Genomic DNA, 8639 nt, shown 5'->3' with positions numbered 1-8639 from the left:
GAGAGAATTGAAAAAAAAAAAAAAAAGAATGGGGCAAGGGACACAAAGAACGACCAGCAAGACAGGATGTCTGATCAAGCTGGCACAGTTTATTGTTTGCAGGCTCAAATTATACAGGTAGCAAGTAAGGGGTGGGTCAGGAGATAATTGGACCTTAGGTGGCGCCGGCGGGGAGGTGTAGAAGGGTGATTGAGTCTTGGTTGGCGCCGGCAGGAACGGAGGACCCGGAAGAGAAGCGGGGAGTTCGCCATTTTGTGGGTGGGGGCGCTTGGGAGGGAGGTTTTAAGGGAGGGGCTTTCCCCTGGGGCAGAGGGTGTTTCTTGCTTAACAAAGGACAGAAAAGGCACATGCTGCAAGGTAGCCTAACCACTAGCTCTAACCTAGGAGTTCACTAAATGCACTTCTTGGTAATAGAGGAAAACTTGTTTCTAACGCGTGGATGGGTTCATTGTTGCTGACTTTACAGGAAAGATTTTTACTCAAACGTTGCTGTTGTCTTAAGGCTTTTGTGACCGAGTCTGCCTAAAGGCCCACAGGTTTGCTCCCAACAGATATGTGTTGTAGAGACTTTGGGATATCGCATATTGTACATGTATGTTTTTACAGCTTGATAGATTTAAAACCCGATCCAAATGTTAGTTGGGTCTTAGAATGCAGGATAAACCAGTACAGAAGCTCAGCATCTGGAGACCTCTTTCAGGATGAAAGATATTTTCTGAACTAATTCTGTTCCTTCTGCTTCTCCAACAGCAAAGGCTCTCCAGTCTTTGCACTGGATTAGATAGTTTTAAGAAATCTTAAAAGTGCTCTGAACTCACCTGTGAGGTCCTAAGCAAAATAGAGACGTATCTTCTCTCCCATGCATGGTAAAAATTTGGATGAAAGGGAGTTCATTACACTCGTTTACTTTTCTAAATTAACGCTTCAGACATCAGGATATACAGCTCTAGTAGGCATAATGGATGCTTAACCCAAATCCCTATCCATAAAGGATGTGGAGAATTTCCATTTCCATCATTCTGATATTTGGATTTTCATATGAAAAATAACATTTGTATTCTCATTATTTATGCTACTGCATTTAGAGTTCATATTGCTGAAAGAAAGATATATCTTCTTTTTTTTTTATTCTCAAGCTGCTTTGGCCGCTTTAAAAGATGCTTTTTTCTCCAGAAATGGGACCCTGACTATAGCACATCTCATTCCATTGTCACGGGTTTGCCTGGGCCTCAGGGACGTGAAGGGCTTTGCCCAGAGGTTCAGCGTTGGTGGCTTTGTGGCTAGCCTTCCCTGCACAGCACCCGAATCAGCTGGCTCCAAGGGCTTTGTTCTGTCCAGCCACCAGACCATGCTGCCTTTCACACGAGACCAGAATTCTACTGAGCCGGGAGGAAACTCTTTAACTCACTGGACTGTTTGTGTAAAGACTTCTTGTAGGGTGAGGACGGACACAATAAGTATAGCCTTCGTCATAAGCAAGTGATTTGTATCAATTCTACCTCGCGTAAGGATTTTTGGAGGCGTGCACAGCATACCTTAAGTGGCCACATTTTTTGACAGGCACCTAAGTGGCCAAATTTTTTATTGCTCAGTGAATTTGTAAAATAATAGGATGTATATAAATTTGAGTTCTGGTGCCAAAGGACTTTCGAGCTAATGGGTCTCAACCTGTAGTGAAGAAATAAACAACCTACGGGCCAGTACACAGTCCATCCTTGACTTATTTGTGTACCAGTCTATTTCAAGGAACCAGAAGTACGTAATTGTTTCGGGGACAGACAATAGGTTTTGATCGTAGAAAGTATCTAATTCAACTAAACTAATTGTTCATGAATTCAATCATATTACCTTTTATGGTTTTGTTTATCTATACTCGTATCACAACAAACATTGTTTGTGATAAGGGGATGTAAGTAACGTTACCTCCACATATAGTTTTATTTCAAAGAATCGTATTATAACTTCATATTCTCAGATATTATGATATCCTTTGTAACATAGTCAAAGTTCTCTGCCTCCTGCTAGAAGCACCTAAAGATGTACGTTGAACTGCTTCTTATCCAGTTATCGAAGAATTATATAAACATTGATGAGAAGTCCAATAAAACCCTAAACTCCCCATTCCTCTTGTAGATGCCTATATGCCTGTCTTTAGGTTGTAAGGGTAATTCATATATATATATATGAAATTCATATATATAATTCATATATATATATGAAAATATGAAAGCCATAGTGCAAAGTCGTTTGCCTTGTGTTGTCTCCATGTTTAATTTGCTTTAATCAGATATAACTGACATATAATAAGCTGCATATGTTAAGTATACACTATGATAAGTTTTGATATATCTCGTCACCACAATCAAGATAGTGAAAATGGCTGTCACCTTCCAATCTTTCCTGGTGCACCTTGATAATCTCTTTTGCCTTTCCCTCCTGCCGAACAGTCTGCTTTCCGCCACTATATGTTATTTTATATTTTGTAAAGTTTTCAGTAAATGGAAACATATCGTATATTCTCATTTTGTCTGGCTACTTTGGCTAATCACTTTATACATCCATGTTGCTGCATTTATCAATAATTCATTCCTTTTTATCACTGAGTAATATCTCATTGTATGGATATAGTATGATTTGTTTATTCGCTCATCTGTTGATAGACTTTGAATCCCTTCCAGTTTTTGGTTATTTCAAAACCTTCTATGAACATCTGTGTATAAGTCTTTGTATGGACATGTGCTTTCATTTCTTTTGAGTAAGTAAGAGTGGGATGTCTGGATCACAGGGCAGGGGTGTGTTAAATTCTTCAGAAACTATCAAACCGTTTTCCAAAGTGAGTGTACCATTTTACATTCCATCAGCAGTGTGTGAGAGTTCCAGTCTTCAAATCCTGGCCCACACTTGGTATGGACTGTGTTTTAATTGTAACCATTCTAATAAGCATGAGGTGGTATCTCATTGAGGTTTTCATTTCCATTTCCCTAATTACTAATGTCATTGAGCATCTTTTCATATGCTTATTTGCCACCCATACCCGTTAAAATCTTCTACTCATTAAAAAAATATTGGTTCCTGTCTTTTTAAAAATAATATAATAATAATATTGGTTAGCATATGCAAACAAAAAGATCTGGAAGATCATTCCTCCAACCATGAAGTGGATATCTATGAATATTAGAATTAAAGGGAAATTTAAATTTCTATGTTATGCATTTACAAAATATTTGAAAAAGGATTTTTTTGGCAATGAGCATATGTTACTTTCCTTATTAGAAAGAGATTCGTCCTTCCTTCTTTTGCAAAATATGCATTGAAGACAATCTTTCCAGACTTGATGACTTTGTGTAGAGGGTCCAGAGGATTACTTTGGAATAATGGGAATTGAATTACATGTAGCTACTACTACCTTCTTTCAGCATGACAAGGATGCTACCCGAGAACAGAAAAATTGGGGACGTCTTGAGGCAGGAGGGTAGTGTTAGAACAGTGGTTTGACTGGTCTCTGTTGTGCTAAGCAAACACGTGGTGGGTGGCGAGAAAGAAGCTGAGCCAAGTGTCTGGAAGCACAGGTGAGCTCCGAAGCGGGATGAGAGGATGAGAAGGCTGACCTGAGGAGGGACTTTGGGAAAGAGATGTCAAAGGAGGAGAACTTAGGGGAAACTGCTCTCTGAAAGGTGATATGTCTCTCATATATATCTGCCCTGAAAGCATCTTTCAAATTGATATTATTCAATGATGCTTTTTGGAGCTCTGTGTGTATTTCCTAGGTGTCTCCAGGTTGGTATGGAGAGATAGCATGTAGGCCCATGGAGGCATTAATACATTCAGGTTACAAAGACTATCAGACTGAAAGGGGGAGTATTGAAAAGAGAAGGAAGTGTAGAACAAAAAAATAGTCTTAAACCACCTAAAATTTTTTTTTTAAATTTAAAGAGAATTTTTTTTTAGCACACTTACTGGTTTAAAACAGAATAAATAGGGAGGGACAGATACATGTATATATGCCATCTCTTCGCACATGTACTGCCTCTCCACTTATCAACATCTCACCAGAATAGTATATATATATCTATCTATCTATATATATATATATATATATACACACACACACACATATATATATATATGCCATACACATACATGTATATTTATATATTAAATTAAATTAGAAAAATATATATGTACTATACTGAATTTAAAAATTTATATTTTTTAATCAAGGATGAAGCTACATTGATGCCTCATAATCACCCAAAATCTGTAGTCTACTTTAAGGTTCACTCTTGGTACTGTAAGTTCTATGGGTTTGGACAATTGTGTAATAAAATACATTTATCGTTATAGTATCATAAGGAATGTTTCACTGCCCTAAAAATTCTCTCTGCCTTGCCTATTCATATTTTCCCTCCCTATCCCTGGCAAACACTGATAATTTTTATCATCTCTAGCTTTACTTTTTCCAGAATGTCAAATCGTAGAACTGTTCAGTACGTAGCCTTTTCAGATTGGCTCCTTTCACTTGATAACATGCATTTAAAGTCCTACATGTCTTCTCATTTCTTTTTGTTGCTGAATAGTATTCCATTTTCTAAATGTATCACAGTTCATTTATCCATTATTCACCTACCGAAGAACATCTTGGTTGCTTAAAAGGTGTGGCAATAGTTAATAAGGCTGCTGTAAAATACATACGCAGGTTTTTGTGTAGGCATTACATTTCAACTCCTTTGGGTAAATGCCAAAGAGCATGATTGCTGGAACCTGTGGTAAGAGTGTATTTAGTTTTGTAAGAAACCACCAAACTGTCTTCCTATATGGCTTTGTCAGTTTGCACACTACTTTCCTTATTAGAAAGAGATTCATACTTCCTTCTTTAGCAAAATATGCATTCAAGACAATCTTTACAAATTTGATGACTTGGTGTAGAGGGTCCAGAGGGTTACTTTGGAATAAAGGGAATTGAATTACATGTAGCTACTAACCTTCAACAACGTATGAGAGCCTCTATCGCTGCACATCCTTGCCATCACTTGGTGTTGTCAGTGCTCTGAATTTTGGCCATTCTTCTAGGTAGAGAGTGGCATCTCATTGTTTTAATTTGCATCTCTCTGGTGACATATGACGTGGAGAAACTTCTCTTGTGCTCATTTGCCATCTGTATATCTTTGGTGAAGATCTTTCAGTAAAGGTTTTTGGCTTATTTTTTAATCGGTTTGTTTGTTTTTCTTACTATTGACTTTTAACAGTTCTTTGTGTATTCTGGATAACATTCCCTTATCAGGTGTCTTTGCAAACATCTCTTCTCACTCTGTGGCTTATCTTCTCATTCTCTTGGCATTGTCTTTCACGGAGCAGAAATTTTAATTTTGATGAAGTCCAGCTTATTAATTATTTCTCTAATGGCTCAGTACTTCGGTTGTATGTGTCACTTTTTTTCCTCCATTAAAAAAAGTCCTCTTGACTTTAGTAGAAGAGAGGCAGGCTGCATACCCCAGGGTCCTAAAGAAAATACAGTCCAAAGTCATTGAAAGATTATAGTGAAGAGCCTGTCTACTGAGATGTGGTTAATGTTAAAGGAAATTAAATATAACTGTGTTCACTTTGGCAGCACATATTCTAAAAATTGGAATGACACAGAGAATATTAGCATGGCCCCTGAGCAAGTGTAAATTAAAAAATACGCTTGTGACCTAGCAGGAAAGAGTTGCCAGCCCTACGCTTAAAGGGGAAATGTGTAAGGTCACCTACTGGAAGCTGAAGGAGAGGGGCTGCCAGACCAGACTGGTGCCTTAGATGGAGAAGCCAGCAGGAAGCCAGAATCCAGGGAGCTTTGGTGCATCCACATAGGTCAATTGCCAGAGGGTCTAAGAAGGGCTGCAAAGGATAGATAGTGAATCTGGAAAGGTATATGGAGAATATCCGCACACAGACTTCCAACTAAATCCTACTCTTCCCTACATGCATCCCTAAACTACCCACTTCTCAGCAAGAAAGTCAGGAAAGTCAGTTTCAACTTAAAGATTGGTGATTCCTAATTCCTTTTGGGTCATAGACTCCAAAAAACACACATAAGCACCCACACAAATATATAGAGGATGTTTTTCCTCTTTAGAGATAGAGCACCTTTTATTAAAAAAATAATTGGATCTTTCTCAATTCTTGCAAAAATTGTAGCCAATCCTTGAAAATTTTTGATGAACCTAAATGACCTTTTCAAAAATAGTTCCATAAGAAATTTCACCTTAAAAGGAAATTTCAAAAGTACATGGCTCTTATTAACTTCAGTAAGAACTCTTAACTTTTGGAATGTCACCGACATGGTGACCCTTGTCATATTTGACATTTTACAGATGTCAACTCTAATTCTGATTGCAGTGAGTTATGAACGCCCTGCTTACAAAGTTAGGTATTGCAGATAGAATCAAGATTCCCACTGCTTGCTTTCCGAGATGATGGTTGGTTTGAATCCGAAAAATGTCAAAATTCTCAAACAACTTGTGAATTGGATTCCATTTGTCCTCCCCACACTGAGGCCATCTTTGTCAAGATCTGCTCCATCGACACTATCTGGATGGTATTTCGGACAGAAGTAACATGCACAGTTCTGCACTAGTTCTCACTTTGAAAGATTTCTTTTGGCAGAGGAATTGCTACCCTGGATTCTAGTGGGCAGAAACACTTTCCCAAAATCTGTAGTTTCCGCGGTTGTCTAGCTCCAGTATTCACTTCCAGAGAGATAGCGTTATCCAGAGAAGGCAGTTTTCCAGCAACTCCCCTAATGATGAGTATGGGACTTTGTGTTAGGAACGTTAGCTCTAAATTTAGACTGCCAGAAACTTGACTCCACCCCTATAACCATGAGAACTTAAGTAGTGACTTGCCTCTGAATGCCTCAATTTCCTCATCAGTGGACAAAAGTAATATCTGTTTGATAAGACTTTTTGTGGAGTGAATTAGTTTAATTAACATAAAGCCTCATATTAGGGGCATCCACTTTTTGTTATCATTCAAATGGCCACAGATATATGGAAGGCTGTGGAAAATTATTTCCTGACATTCATTCTTCTATTCATTCATTCATGTATTTCTGAATACTTATGGGAACTACTATGTGCTTAGCATTGTGCTGCGTGCTAGAGATACAATGATCAACTCATGTAGAATTAGTTCCTGGGATCATTGAGCACAGTGGGGAAGAAAGACACTAATCAAATAATCAGAAACACAGATATAAAATTCCTAAGGAGTAAAGGTGCATGGTACTATGAGAACTTTAACAGTGGGATAGGACCCTTAAGAAGCCTTGTTTAATCTGGGAACTTAAGACCAAGAGGAATTATCTACCTTGAATTTAATGAAGTCTACTTGGCTTACCTTTGGAACAGCCAGAGGATTTCTTTATAGCAGAGAAGAACTTCATTTTGCTTTCCTAACAGAACTTTAGAAGACAGAAATTCAAATTCCATGACTTCTGTGGCAGTAAGCAAAATTTTATTCAGGGGTTGCCTTTGATACTAAGGCAAGACAATCTGGAATGGGATGAATCTCAGTGACATGTGGAGTTTCTTCACCAAGTCAGAAAACAGAGGAGCTGACAAGCATTTCTGGTACACCAACCATTCCCGGTAGCAATGTCTGAGTTGAAGTTTTGTTTGGCAAATAAAGTTTCTACAAGTTTCAAAGCCGCAGGGGGCCATTGGAAAGAGCTTCCAAAATACGCATCTTCATTTGATGCCCTCTTTGTGCAAACAACGTGGGAATCAGGACTTGGCTCAGCAAAGAGAAGTCAACACTTTCAGTTTGAAGAAAAATTGCAATTCCTTTACAATGTGCCTCAAAATACTGAAATAAATATTAGAGATTCTGGAATGGTTGCGAATATTTGACAGGAGTATTGTTTTAGTTTTTAAAATTTCCATTCAGGCACATATCAGCTTAACCCTCTCCAAGAGGTACTACCTCACCAAGGTCTTTTATACGGTAATAATGCAGCAAATAATCTTGTCGGATGACTCAAGACAACGCTCCTTGTGTTGGAGCAAATCCAGTTCTGGTAAAGTCTTAACATTTTCCAATTGAGCCTTTTAGGCAAATGAAGCAGACCGCGCAATGTTTTTTCAGGATGCAAAGGACCGCTACACCTTTGTTGCCTTCCTACTTCACAGATAAGAATCTTGCCGTACAACATGCCTTCCGACTTTTGCTTTCCATTAGGTTCAGTGAGACAAGTAAAACCTAAGGAGATACATACATGTAAGCTTTTGTTTTTTGTGATGTTTCCTAGCTTAAGTGGGTATCAACATATAGATCAACAGATAGCGTAATCACATTTTCCATTCATGTCAGAGGAATGCCAGCGAGGACAATTACAATCACCAAACTCCATTGCTTTGTGTGCTACCTTTTACTTGTTTAGTATGAAGTAATGCTTCAGTACAAACAGAACTTGTCCAACAAAAATTTTCTCCCTAGTCTTAACTTTATTGGGGGAGACATAAAGGAAGATAGATTTTTCTCCAGATTGTGGATCCTCTGAAAGCCATCACAGATGCTCTAGGTCATAAGCCCTCGGCTAACAGACCTATCAAGTCTTTAATCTTACAGTACTAATTAATCTCTTTCCTGCTTCGATTTCACTT

General features: G+C 38.2%; 1 pseudogene; it reads left to right on the top strand.

The window, feature by feature from the left end:
• Positions 1–5592: 5592 nt before the first annotated feature.
• On the top strand, positions 5593–5687 carry LOC118973605 (U6 spliceosomal RNA; annotated as a pseudogene).
• The last annotated feature ends 2952 nt before the right edge of the window (positions 5688–8639 follow it).

This window comes from Manis javanica, chromosome Y, assembly GCF_040802235.1.
Source record: "Manis javanica isolate MJ-LG chromosome Y, MJ_LKY, whole genome shotgun sequence".
Classification (NCBI taxonomy): Eukaryota; Metazoa; Chordata; class Mammalia; order Pholidota; family Manidae; genus Manis; species Manis javanica.
Note: the sequence above shows the minus strand (reverse complement) of the source record. Positions and strands in the feature narration are given on the sequence as shown.